The sequence below is a fragment of the Notamacropus eugenii genome, chromosome 2 (assembly GCF_028372415.1).
Source record: "Notamacropus eugenii isolate mMacEug1 chromosome 2, mMacEug1.pri_v2, whole genome shotgun sequence".
NCBI classification, from domain to species: Eukaryota; Metazoa; Chordata; class Mammalia; order Diprotodontia; family Macropodidae; genus Notamacropus; species Notamacropus eugenii.
The window spans coordinates 203,942,831-203,957,000 of NC_092873.1; the positions used below are offsets into that span (position 1 = coordinate 203,942,831).

The 14,170-nt window shown below is 35.5% G+C and overlaps 1 long non-coding RNA gene across 1 annotated transcript in view; it reads right to left on the reverse strand.

Annotated features, from left to right (window-relative positions):
• Positions 1 to 1,295: 1,295 nt before the first annotated feature.
• Positions 1,296 to 14,170, reverse strand: part of LOC140526726 (uncharacterized) — a 190,473-nt gene continuing 177,598 nt past the window's right edge. Inside the window, exons 7-8 of the long non-coding RNA XR_011974500.1 lie at positions 6,059 to 6,100; positions 1,296 to 2,033 (exon numbers count right to left, since the gene is read on the reverse strand). This is a non-coding gene — a long non-coding RNA (uncharacterized lncRNA). The remainder of the gene's footprint in view (positions 2,034 to 6,058; positions 6,101 to 14,170) is intronic.

Below are 14,170 nucleotides of genomic sequence, written 5' to 3' on the forward strand. Positions count from 1 at the left end.
TCTTCTTTCACATTAATCTCTTTCTCTTCTCTCATTCAGCTGTCACCTATTCCAAGATCTCATCACCTCTCACCTGGACTATTCCAATAGCCTCCTTCTTAGACTACCTTCTTTAAGTCTCTCTCCTGTCCAAACCATTGTTCACATAGCTTTGAGAAGGTTTCTAAAGCACAAGTTGGACAAGGTGACTACTCTGCTCGGTAAACTTCAATTGTACCGTATTAGCTCCTCTGTGAGGCTCTTCACTAATTATGTAATTATTTCCAATCCACTTTTCTGGATTTCTTATATATTACTCCCCTTCATCTATTCTTGGCTCCAAGCAAAATGGCCTTGCTCTACCTCACACACAACATACATTCCATCTACCACCTTTCTGTGCCTTTGCATTGTCTATTCCTCACACACTTTCTCCCAACCTCTGCTTCTTATATTCCTAATTTTTTCAAAGTTCAGTTGAAACACAACCTCTTATGAATCTTTTTCTGAACCCTCCACTCCTAAAGTCTCTCTCCAAAATTATCTTGTCTTTTTTTCGTATATACTTACCCACGTACATGTTTTCTCCTCCGAAAAAGTGAAATGTTCTCCACTGTAGCAACTGTTTAATTTTTCGTCTGTCTATTCCTAGTGCTTAGGCATTGTTTAGTATGTTTGTTGTTGTTGTTCAGTTATTGTCAGTAGCATCCAACTTTTTGTGACCACATTTGAGGTTTTCTTGGCAAAGCCATTTCTTTCTCCAGGTCATTTTACAGATGAAGAAACTGAGGCAAACAGTGTGAAGTGACTTGCCCGGGGTCACAAAGCTAGTAAGTGTTTGAGGTTGTATTTGAACTCAGGTCTTCCTGACTCCAGGCCCACGCTCTGTTCATTGCTTCCCTTAGCTGCCCCTGTGTGTATACATTATATTATTTTACCTAGACACTTCTTTCCTCTGATCTGTACATATAGTTACTTAATAGACACTCATTGATTGCTTGATTAATTATAGGATTTAGAGGTGGAAGGAACTTAGAGATGATCCCAGGGATGTGGCTTTCTAGGTCCTTGGGTGCAGCCTTTTGGCTAATAATTTTTTATTAATGAGATTTGTTCTGTGAAGTTTGGATTCAGTCAAAGGGTCACACTTGAGGACCTAGAGGGCTACATGTGGCTCTGAGGCTGCAAGCTTCCTACCCCTGATTCTAGTCCAATGCCAATATTTTTAAGAAAAAAAACAAAACAAGGCCTGGAAAATTTAAGTAACAACCAAGTTTATAAGTAACAGAGTGATAATAAAGCCGAGCTTGGTGGATCTTTTACCTTTCTCTATTCAGCTTCTCCTATGACAGGCATGTTCTAACTTTCCTTACATTTAGTTGCATACATATGGTATTCTGCTCCTTGAAGCTGAAACTGTGCTATGTTTCGTCTGTTTCTCAGTGCCTCCATTAGTAAGTACATTCTAGTGTTTACTAGTTATGTGTCCTTTGTAATTGACCTGAAATTCAGGAAGACATTGCTAACATTAGCTAGTCAAAGTCCCAAATGGAGATTTATTTTTTTGGTTGTTTGTTGCCTGGTCATTTCATGAAGTTTTTTACTCAGGGTCAGAGCATTTTTGGACACAGAATACACTGACGCAGTTACAGTGCATCTGTGTGGATATGGCTGAAAAAGCTGTATGTGGTCTCACAGATGGTAGAAATCCAGGAGATAGCTTCCCATTAGTTATTGGAGTAATATTCAGTCTCTGGATTATTGCCACTGTATATTTCATAACAAGAGGCTGCTTGAGGGAATGAATAAGGGTCTAGCCTTGGAGCCAGGAAGATTTGGGATCAAATCCTGCCTCTGAGGCATATTAGCTTTTTGATCTAGGAAAAGTCACTTAATTTCTAAATGTGCCAGGTGATTCTGTAAGGCTAATGGCAGAATGATACAGTGGAAAGCCTCTTGTGTAGAGTTGGAGGACAAGTTCTCGGCCTGGCTCTGCTACTTCCTGTGTGACCATTAGTCAGTTGCTCAGACTCTTCAGGTCCAAGTTTCGTTATCTGTAAAGGGAAGTGGGTTAGACTAGATAATTGTTACTGTCTGTTCCAGATTTAAATATATGATCCTGTGATCCTCAGCTGCAGACAAATTGTAAATGTGCACAGGTAGACCTGAACTCTCTGATACCAATGAAGTCATAAATTCAATCATCCCCACCCCCATCACAATATAATTTTAATCCACAGAGAAGGTTTTAATTTCAACATTCAACTAAAATCTAATCTTTCTATATTCTAATCTATATATGTGTGTACACACACACACACACACACACACACACACACAGAGTTAGATGTGTGCATTGTTCAGTCATGTTTGACTCTTTGTGATCCTGTGGACCATAGCATGCCAGGTCCTTCCAACTTGAAGAGCTCATCTTCCAACTCATCACATTTAGCATTTTGATACTATGCATGGGATTTTCTTGGAAGAAGATAATGGAGTGCTTTGCCATTTCTTTCTCTAGGGGATCACCTTTTGTCAGAACTCTTCCCCTATGACCTTTCCATCTTGGGTGACCCTGCATGGCATAACTTATAGCTTCACTGAGCTATACTAGTACTTCTGCCATGACAAGGCAGTGATCCAGGAGTGTATGTATGTATATACACACATATATACACTTATATATGTATGTACATATCTATATACACATATCTATGTATGTGTACATTATACACGCACGCATGTACACACAGATACACACACACACACACATTTTAGGCAATCAGGGTTAAGTGACTTGCCCAGGATCACACAGCTTGTAAGTGCGTGAGGCTGGATTTGATCTCAGGTCCTCCTGACTCTAGTACTGGTTGCTCTATCCCCTGCACCATCTAACTGCCCCTGTATGTATATGTTGTTTTACCTAGGAAATTCTTTCCTTTGAAATAGGAGATTTTAAAATAGAAAGAAAAGAACGATAAGTGATATGAAGGAAATTTAAAGGATTTGAAGCCCAAGATTATATTAACCTTCCAGTGTTTAGACAGTTAGCTGAACTAGCTCAACCTATCAAATCCATACTGGGTATCTCATAAGACAGGATTCTCAAGAGAATGCCAGTGGTCCCTGTTGCCTTCAAGGTCAGGAAATAGGTGAAACCAACCAGTCTAATAGTCATTGCAAAATCTCCAGGAATCTAGGTGGATAAAAATGAAGAAAAAAAAAAAAGACCCAAAATCACATTAAACTTGAATGAACTTATTTGAGCTTTACAAGAAGTTTGGCTCAAGTTCATAAAACCTAGAGATTTTTTTTAAATCCCAACTTGAGTTGTTTTCTGTCCACAAAATCTTGAGTAAATACAAACATATGAGAACTGATTTCATATTTTCACTCCAAACCAAGTGTATACTAACTGTTTCTGTATTCTAGGATTCAGTAAAATAAAAGTGGGAGAGGGATAGGTGAATTTTTAAAACTCATGGTTATCATGAAAACTGTCATTTTGGTTTTTTTCCAAACTCCTCTAACTTAAAGTGTGATGCGTTAGTTCATTGCCCATACATTATCTTGGAACTAATATAGAATTTTTTTTTTTCCCTTTTGGATTTATTCTCATTAATGTAGTCTTTTCTTCTCTTCCATCCTCTGGGGCCAAGCAGAATGTTTCTCATTCTTCTTCCTTAGATGCTTGAAGACATCTACCATGTCTTCATTTCCCATCAAGTTGCATGCCTAGGACTGGATTCAATAATTTCCCTAGGAAAACTCACTAAGAAACTTATCACACTTCAAGACTGCATCAGCTTTGGCATTCACTTCTCATCAGTACTCTCTGCTTCACTAATTAGAGGACTGGATAGCATAGCAAAGAACTGTTCCCAAAGTCTCCATTTAAAGAGGGTTCCCAGTTTAGCCATTTTTCATTTCTAATTGATTTCTACTCCTTAAACTGGACTTGACCATGCCTCAGTGCTGGGTGACTTCTTCCCTATGTTCTCCACTTCTGCTCCACCTTCCCTTTTCAGTTTCCTTTTGTGTATTGTCTTACCCCTATTGAATTGTAAGCCCTCCTTGGGGGCAAGAACTAACTTTCATATTTGTATCCTTAGCACTTTGGACAGTGATTGGTACAGAGTAGGTGCTTAATAAATATTTATTGAATGAATAACTTCCCTTCCTCTCATCCCAAGCCTTCTCTTCTCAAAGTTCTATGGTTTTCATTCCTTCAATTGTTCTACACATATAACTCAAAGCCCATTAGCATCCTCGTTGCCTTCCTCTAGAATAAATGTTGTCCTTATCAATATCCTTTCCAAAATATAGTTAAAAGAGCTGAAAGCAATACTCAATATAGTCTGAACAAGGAAAAACACAGCAGGAAAACCACCTCCCTATTTCTGAAAGCTATGTTTTTTTAAAATGCATTTGCTTTTTTGGCTACCATATCACTTTGCTGGTTGCAGTACATTAACACTCCTAAATCTTTTTCAGATGAATTGCTCTCCAGTCATACCTGTCCATCTTACACTTAGGAAGTCTATTAATGACCATTCTTTGAGTCTGGAAATTCATCCCGTTCTTAATCCGACAACTTGTATTATCACCTACCCTACATCTCTCCATTTTCCTCACAAGAATAACTCAAGAAAATTTATCAAGTATTTGGCCCAAACCTAGGTAAAAAATCTAAAATAATCCCCTCATCTACTAGTTTAATACATGTACAAAAAAAGTTACATGTAGCATGACCTCTGAAGAGTCATGTTACTTTTTGTAGTCATTTCTTCTTTTTCTACATATTCAGTAACCTGATCACGTCTTTAATAACCTATTCTAGAATTCTGTCAGGAATTGAAGTTAAAATATTTGACAGTTTTGAGGATTTTATTCTAATTGAGATATCATCATATGTCCTTTTTCCAGGTCTGAAGTGTGATCCTATTCTCTGAGCTCTTTGAAATGTCACTGACAGAGTTTCAGCAATCACATTTGCCAATTCTTTTAGTATCTGAAGATGTAGTTCATTTGGATCAGGTGACTTAAATTCATTAAGATCAGATGAGCATTCTTTTCTGTCTTGTTAGCTATTTGGGATAACAATTCCTATAATTCATTTATTTTTGTTCTGTTCTTTCTGGTCCAAAGATATAGTCTACTTGGCAGATCAAAAAGAAGCAAAATAATAGTTAAACAGTTTTTTATTCTCTCAGTTACCCGTTATTATTGTCTTATACACCCCTTTCTCTTCTTTGACCTTCCTCTTTCTTCCTACATACCTACAACAGAAAACTCTAATTCTTTTATGTTGTTATTAGTTTGCCTAGACTTAGCTCTTTTAAGTTTTAGCACTCCTGAAATCATTTGATAAAACCATATCAAGCTTAAATATTTATCCCCTTGTTGATCTTCCCTTACTTCCATCTTTAGTACACATACTTTCCAAATCAAAGATGTTTGATGAGTTCTCTATACATCTCCATTGGCTTCTTCAGGTGATTCTTTTTTTTCCCCTTCTTAACAGAATTGCTTCTGTGTCTCAGAATTTCCTTATTGAGAGTTTGTTATCTCTCCTTGGTTGACTTCCCCTGTAGCATCTTCTTCTATGACATGTTCTTCCTCTGAATACTGTTAAATCTGCTCTCCTAAGATCTTCCTTTCCTTCCCTATCACAAACGCAAGGAATAAGTGGTCACACCCTGCCAAAGTTCCTGTCATTTCAACTCTAACAACTTCTCCCTGCAATAATCAGATCCAAAACATAATTCCACATTCATCTGATTAGTTTCTTTGTCACCATGATGATAGTAGGGATGGGGATGATGTCAAAAGAGAACTGACCACCATCCCATCTGTGGAGAGTATTGAGATTCTTCAAAACTCTCCCTGGGCTTATGTGGGTGAGGAGGGGAGGAATTTATTTCCTCCATGCGGCCTAAGTAGAAAGAGTGCAAGATTTGTAGTCATAAGACTTAGACTCAAATCCTGTCTCTGCTCAATACCACCTGTGTAACCTTGAGCAAATCACTTAGGCTCATTGGGTTTCAGTTTTCTCAAGTATTAAATTGGACTAAATTACCTCAGAAGTTCTTTCCGTCTCTGAATCTCTGAACCTCTGATTCTACAAAATATTTAAAACACAAAGGACTCATGAGAATATATTGACAAATACTTAAAACATGATCTACTAACTTGGCAAGTTTAAACTTAAATCAGTAAAAAATATGAAACACATTGTAGGACGGCTGGTCAGAAACTTCACCTTCACCTTAGCTCTGCACTAAGTAGCTAACTCAATGTATGTTTCTTCTAGAAAGCCAGGCCATAGCTTGGACTCATCCTTCTGTAGGAGGAGGACATCCTCTCCTCCAAGAAGGTGTGAAGATCACCTTTTGCTGTGAAACTAGAACATGGATCTAGGATCCCCTGTTATTTTCAATTCAGGTTATTACCAGGGCCAGAACAATAGTGATCTCTAGATATCTGTTCAATCATCTGTGCTCAGGACAAGAAAATAAAGCAGAAAAGACAGTAAGACTTGAAATCCAGCTTCTCTCTTAGTATGTAAACCCTGTTCATATAATTCTTGAGCTGGAGTTCTTTTAGAGATGCCAGCTAAAAGCTAATATTGTATTCTTTCTTAGTTATACATCTACATTTTAGTTTAGGTCTTAAGGAAGCAAAATATCTAAATCAGAAGCATGACACTAATGTTGGAATTTTGGGCACTAGAACCAAGCAGTCAGGAAGACATTTTTGTCAAGGGGGTCTTTTGGTATCCCTTATAACATTCCATGGATTTGCTTTGCTTTCAGTCAATCAACAACTCAGGGAACAAGCATTTTAAAGTGACTATTTTGTGACAGAAACTGTGTCATGTGCTTTCAGGAAGATCTAGTCCTAGATTAAAGACATCCCCAATCCCCACACTCTATTTTCTGTCTTTGTGGCTTTGTATATGTTGTCCTCCACACTTGGAATGCGATTCTCCCTCATTTACCTCTTATCTCTTAGAACTTTTAGTTTTTGTCAAGATCCATCTTCTACAGGAAACCTCTTCTCATCTGACTAGTTAGTACTCTCTTCCTCTTCACATTATCTTGTATTTATTTTTCTGCATAAATATTGAGTCCCTTAGAAAAATGTGAGGTCTTTGAGGTTGGAGACTGTCATTTTGTCTTTGCATCCCTAGGTCTTAGTATATTGTATTGTATCTAATAAATCTTGTTGAATGAATGAAATGATTTGTTACAGTCTGATATCAAATGCAGCTTTGGTAATAGCCATACATGGAAGGTATCTGACACAAATGAGCTTGTGTTTTTTCCTATCTAGAGTATACACTAATTAACCAGTTACGATCACAGATGGAAGACTTTCTTTGCTCTCTGAGGAGTATAAATGTATTTCTCAGAAGTGTATAAGTTGGGAATGTTTCACAGCTAGAACTTGGAGGTGGGAGACTGTGTCAGAGGTGCTTATGTTCTTAGAGATTTTCTAAGCAAGGAACTGAATTATTAATTCAGGAGCGTCCAAAGAGGACTATTGTGTAAAACTGCCCATAGGCACTTCCGATGTATGAGAATAGACTTTAGACATACAACAGAAAGGCATTTTAATAGCTTCTGTAAGTGGTGCTATAACCAAGCATGTAAATATTTCATTTGGGAATTACTAACTCAGCTGACTTTTGAAGCAATGTTAAACCTTTTGTTTTTCTTAGGTAGCTGTTCCAACAATATAGAAATGCATTTTTTCATGTATTCATGCAATTTTAAATACATGTTTAACTATGTCATTAGCTAAGGTTAGCTTTGCTTTTTGAGCACTAGGGCAGTGTTTCTTCACGTATTAAAACACCCTCTAGGCAAGTCACCATTCCATGGCTCAGAGGAAAAGCATTTGGGAGTGGGGGACAGAGGAGAGTTGGTAGCATCAGAAACCTGGGTCCTATTCCAGTTTTGTCATTTCCTGTCTATGTGACATTGACCAAGCAATGTTGTCTGTCTGGCTTTCAATTTATGGAAGGGGTAGGGGTGGATTAGATTATTGCTATGGTCCATTTCAGACCTAATTGTCCATTATTCCAATATATGCGGAGCACTGAATACATTCAGCTAAGTTCATTTCATTTCAATTCAATAAGCATTTATTAAACACCTGCTTGTGTTTAAAGAAAAAAATATAAATGAAACAATCTCTACTTGTCAAAGAGCTTATATTTCCCTGGAAGGATACAACAGATATATATAATGCTAATTTATAATAATTAGTGGATAAAATTACTTTGATGATTAAGATAATCCTAGGTAGCATTTATAAAACATTTTAAGGTTTGTAAAGGACTTTACACATATTACCCCATTTTATTCGCACAACCACACTGGCAGACAGGTTCTATTATTATCCCCTATTCATAGTTGAGGAAAATGAGACTTATAAAAGTGACTTGCCCAGGGTCATAAAACTTGGAAGTATCAGAGATCAGATTTGAATTCAGGTCTTCCTGATTCCAGATCCAGTGCTCTATCTACCATGTGACCTAAGGCTATGTGGTCATTCCTGGATAATATTAATTTTATCAATACAAAAATATAAATATTAAAATATTTACTTATTTGATGGATAAATTAAAATGGAATATATTATATTTTAACATGCAAGAAAAGACTTATTTATTGACCTGAGTTATTCCTGAATCAGCAATGTACATTCAGACATTCAAAATTTTCAGAGTATAGATCAGAAGTAATAAAAAGCCAGAAGAAATATAATGATAAAATGACCTTTTGCACAATTGAAATATTTCATTCTCGAACTACTCAAATATGCAGTTGAGAAAAATTGAAAATAGACAACAGGAATGGCATTAACACTATTAACACATAATGAGTTCATATGGAAATATGAAATTTAATTAATGCAAATCTATTACCACAATGAGAATAGCAAAAGAGTCCAGAAAGTGTCTAAGTTCACAAATATTTAACTTACCAGCCAAACAGAAAGAAAATACAGACAAATACAATGTTGCTTTAGAAGATAGTCTCATCTATAAAATATGAGGGAGGAAGATGATGGATGATTATGAGCAGTAGCATCCCATTAATCAAAGGAATACTGCTTTAAAGAAAACTTGGCAACCAATCCACATAAGTAAAGTTATCCCATGAGCATTTAAGGAGGAAAATGGGAAAGAAAACACAACAAAAGAAAATGAGGGGAATCTATAAAAGATTATTATAAACATCTTCATCATCAAGAATAGTAGAACCATAACACTTGAACCCTACTATTACAGTCTTGTATGTGTAGATAGAAATGAGACTAAAGAGGAAAATGATGGGGAAAGCATCTGAATTGGACCATGTGTAAATAAAAGAAATCTCTGATGGAGGTGAGATAATTGGGAAGGCATTAACAGATTGATAAACAAGATATTTGAAGGAGAGGAAGATATGAGATTATGGAAAAAATCTAACATTTTAATAACATATTTTTAAAAGGCTACCATAAGAACATCAGTAAGAACCACTCAATTCATCTATCCTCCTATTCAAAAATCTTTATGAGAGCTATCTCAATGTGAATCAAGGGAATCCTTAATGGGGTTATGAGAAAGGAAAATGAAAGCTTTCACAAGTAATATTCAGTTATGGACTACATCTTTGCCATTCCACAAATAAAAGATGTAGAGAATATATGCTGCTATTGAGCTCCTTATTGGTAAATCATAAAAAAGCATTTGGTAGTAGAATAGAAAATTGAAGATGAGGCTTTATGAGACCAGAGAGTAGGGACACCAGTGACTTAAATAATCCAAAATGCTAAGCATACTAAAAAATTCAATTAATTTTGTGACCTCATTGCTTTGGATGTCTCTTCCCATAATGTAGAAATGCATCCAAATCATCCATGCTTGCCCAAACCATCAGACTTTTTGCTATGTTCTCCCATGTGTAATGCACAGGGTTTTCCAAAGGTCTGAGGGTGTTTTTTGAGCTTTTAATATTTTAAAATTGCTCTAAGACTTTTGGAAAAACATGTTTTATGAATATTAAAATATATTTAATTGAATAAATATGTACTCATGTTCATATAAATGTATACCAACCATATAAAAAACAGTGGTATGAGAGAGAGAGAGAGGAAGAAAAACACAGAGGAGATAAGGTGAGAAGAAAAGCAAGAGAGAGAAAGAAAGAGAAACACAGAGACAGAGAGAGATAGAGACAGAGACAGAGAGACAGAGAGACAGAGATAGAGATTACTCTCAGCCCTTAAAATATGATTCCTTAATTCTTTAACATTGAAAGTGAAATGTTAAGGTGAGAAGGTGAACATTTGTTAAAGTCCAATAAAAAAATTTTATTTGATGATAGAGTGTGGTAAAAAGACTTTTGGATCTGGAGATAAAAGATAGGGTTTCTAATCCCAGTCACTTACTACATGTGTGACCTTGGGCAAGATGCCTCATATATCTAGGTTTCAGTTTTCTCATCTACAAAAAGAAGGCTTTGAATTCAATGCCCACTAAGTTCCCTTCCAGCTTTAAATCTATGACCCTATGAAGATAACAAAATACTGAGAATTCAAGTATTTAACAGCTATTTTATAGTTAGAGTTTATTTTTACTTTGCACAGAAGGGGGAGCCAAACTCAAATTTATCTACAGAAGATTTTACTTTCCTTATTGAACCTTTTTCAAAAGTCTAGTCTGTGTTTCTCCCTGGTTTTATTTAGGTGGAAGGTAGTAAAAATTACTTGGACATTGTAGGTGATGGGCAGGGGGCCTGCAGTGGGGTGGAGCTAGAAAACTAAGGTTGCTGAAGTAAAGAAACAGAAATTTTATACATATAAAATCAAATTTTAGGTACCTCCTCTAGGTTGAGGGTATGTAAAGTACATTAAATACACAAATGAGCAAGAAATGAAAAGATAAGAAAATACACTTCTCTCCTCTCTTTTCATAGGCTGAGGATTATGGGTATGAAACATTGTATATATGCTGTCAGACTTGCTTGATTTTTTGGTTAGTTTTAGTAAACTTTCTCTTACTCTCCATTTTTCATTTTTTTATTCTTCATTACAAAGGGGCTATATGGGTAGGAGAGAAGATAGGGATACAGCAAAATTAAAATGATGCAAAAACAAAAGTTACGAATATGTAGATGAGACTCCCAGGTTCATCTCCCAGGTTCATAACTGTTGAAAAGAGTTGCAGCAGATGGGAAGTGATGGGAATGCCTTTAATTGGAGAATGAAGTAGGGGTAGCTAACATCCACCTCACCTTTGGTTACAGGGGACTTTCTCAGATTAAATTGTGTCATTACTTTTCAAGCTGGCTTTGCCAGACTTGTATTCTTTCCACTAAATTGAGCTTGGAAAATTTGCTTGGAGTGTATTTTAATGTTAGAGGAGACATCACTGTACCGAAGTACCATTATTTGATCTTCTGGCTTATTTTCCCCCACTCTTTTCATATTATTTGTCTGCATTGGATTTAAAAATAAGGCAATGCAGAAATCTGACTCTATCAGTGAAGATTAGCTTATCAATATGGTATAAACCAAAGAGGGAAAATCAGTGGAACCAGTCCCCAAGCTAAGACACTACTTCTCACAACAATGTGTATTGGTATATTTCATTCTGAAACTGTAATTTGCTCTTCTACAGTAATTTGCTGTATATTTTTCAAGCTAAGTATTAAAACCAAGTAACAGAATTTTTTAAAGCTGAAAGATTGACCCCAGCAGATCAGAAAGACTGCCTTACTTAGGGCAGGAACTCATGACTCCTGTTTCCTTGCTTCTTTCTGAGGAAGGTTAACTCTGGAAAAAACCTCCTGAATGTTTTGGCCCTGTCCAATTCTTTTTCCTTCAAAAACATATTTATTTGGTAGCTTTTGTTTATACATCAGCTTTGTTTTTGTATGTGTTCCATCCTCCTACACTAACAACAAATTGTCTATCCCTTGTCCTAGTGGGAGAAAGAAAAACAGGTCAGTAAAACTAACAACGTATCAACCCAATCTGATAGTAGCATATTCAATGTTGCATATTTTGAAAGAGAGAGGGAGAGCGAGATGCATTTTCTTTTCTCCTGTCCAAACTTGGTTGTTAAAATTACATAGTATTAAGATTTACTTGAGCTAATTGTGTTCTTTCCATTTACATTGTTATATTGTCATATACACATATATGTACACATATATGTTCTGCCTACTTTACTCTGTATCAGTTTATTTAAGGTTTTTTTTTCAGGTTTCTTCGAACTCTTCATATTCATTTATTAAGGTGCAGTAATATTCAATTGCATTCACATACCACAGTTTGCTTAGCTATTTCCCTAAATAACGGCACTGTTCATTTCTTCTGCCCAACTAATCTAATCTCCAGATCACTTATCTGGGTTAACACTATTTAACCAGCAAGAAATCATTCAATATACTACAACAACTATTGTTAATTAAACAACATGAGTTAATTCTGAGAGTAACCTATGTCATTTAATGAACTTTTTGTTTTTCCAAGCTTCATTGAAGCATTCTACTTTTCAATTCATATTTTCAGGATGTACTAAAAAAAAATCTGTTCTGTTTAATTCATGCCCATATTCTACCTTGTTATTGAAGAATGATTCAGGATGTACTAAAAAAAAAATCTGTCCTGTTTAATTCATGCCCGTATTCTACCTTGTTATTGAAGAATCATTGCGTCACTTGACAATTGGGCAAAAGTCATTTAAGAGAACATGTGAGTCCAAAAAAGCAGGGACATATATTTTGGATTAACTGTTCAAATCTTAATCTAAATGTTTCCATAAATCTTTCCAACTGAAAAAATATCCAAATTGTAGTAGAATAATTCTTTCCAAATGAAAAGAAATCCAAATTGTAGTAGAATAATTCTTAAAAATGGAATCAATTATAAAAATTTTAAAATAATTACATTATGTAGGTACAATTTAGAGAAACAAAATATCAGTAGAGGAGAACAATCCAAATTTTATAATTTCAACTTGGATAGATCTTTTCTGTTGAGTTATTGTTGTTCTAATAGGACAGTTTATAGGAAAGGAGCTGATTTTTGGTATTATCAGCAACAGTGCACAAATTTTCATCCAGTTATTCTAAGTAAGGACAGAGAGGAATACCTATAAACTTCTCATCTCATAAGAGATTGTTGGCAAACCATTTCAGAGCAAAGAAAGGAAATCAGGTAGATTTAATAATGCAGACTAATTTAGGATCCTATATTTAGAACTTATAGGTGTTTTGGAAGTTCTTACTCCCTCATTTTATATATAAGGAAACTAAGGATCAAAGAAGTTAAGAGACTTGCACATAGTCACACAACTAGTGTCAAAGGCAGCATAGAGCTGAGCTCAGGTCTTCCTGACTCCAGGTTCAACTTTCTATCTCTCTCATTGAATCCCATGAATTGGGGTCTAGTCTTTGACTTAGACCACCAGCTTATGAAATTCTCATTAAGAATCCACATCAGTTTGACTTGAGTTCTATTTCTCTTTGTTCATAAAGATAACAGGTCAAAAATGTATCAAGTTATTTATAAGTGGACTAGATCCTTAAATATAGATCCATCTATTTGTAATGATGACAATCTTGTTTTCATGGTATTGCTACTGACTAGTTAGTCACAATATCTCCTTTGCCACAACTAATTTGAAATGCAACTTTGGAATCTATGAGATGGTGAATTCTCATAATAATTCTATCTAATGGAATGCAGAAAATCTGATTATTAACCAAACTGGATAAAGAAAAATCCAACTGTTAAAAAAGAAATAGTGAGGCACTTCTTATAATGAATCATTTCCATATTAAAGTCTTTTGAATCCTGGGACAGTTATCTTCCCACAGTTTTGCCTTTTGTTCCTAAAAATGAGTAAAACATTTCCTTAAAAAATGGCTAGATAAATGTAAAATAAACGACAATAATAATGTTTATGAATTTCTAAGGATCGATCATTGAAAGCTGTACTACAGTTTCATGCATATAATAGCTTTCCTTCTTAGTTACAGGGAAAACAAGTTTAATTATGACTTTCAATGAAGCAAGGGAAAAGGGATGGGCTATATTAGGATAAATATAGCAGATTGTATCTAATGGTAAAGGAGTTGAAATGTTTAGGACCTGAAGAGTTACACTGGATTTGATACAAAGACTG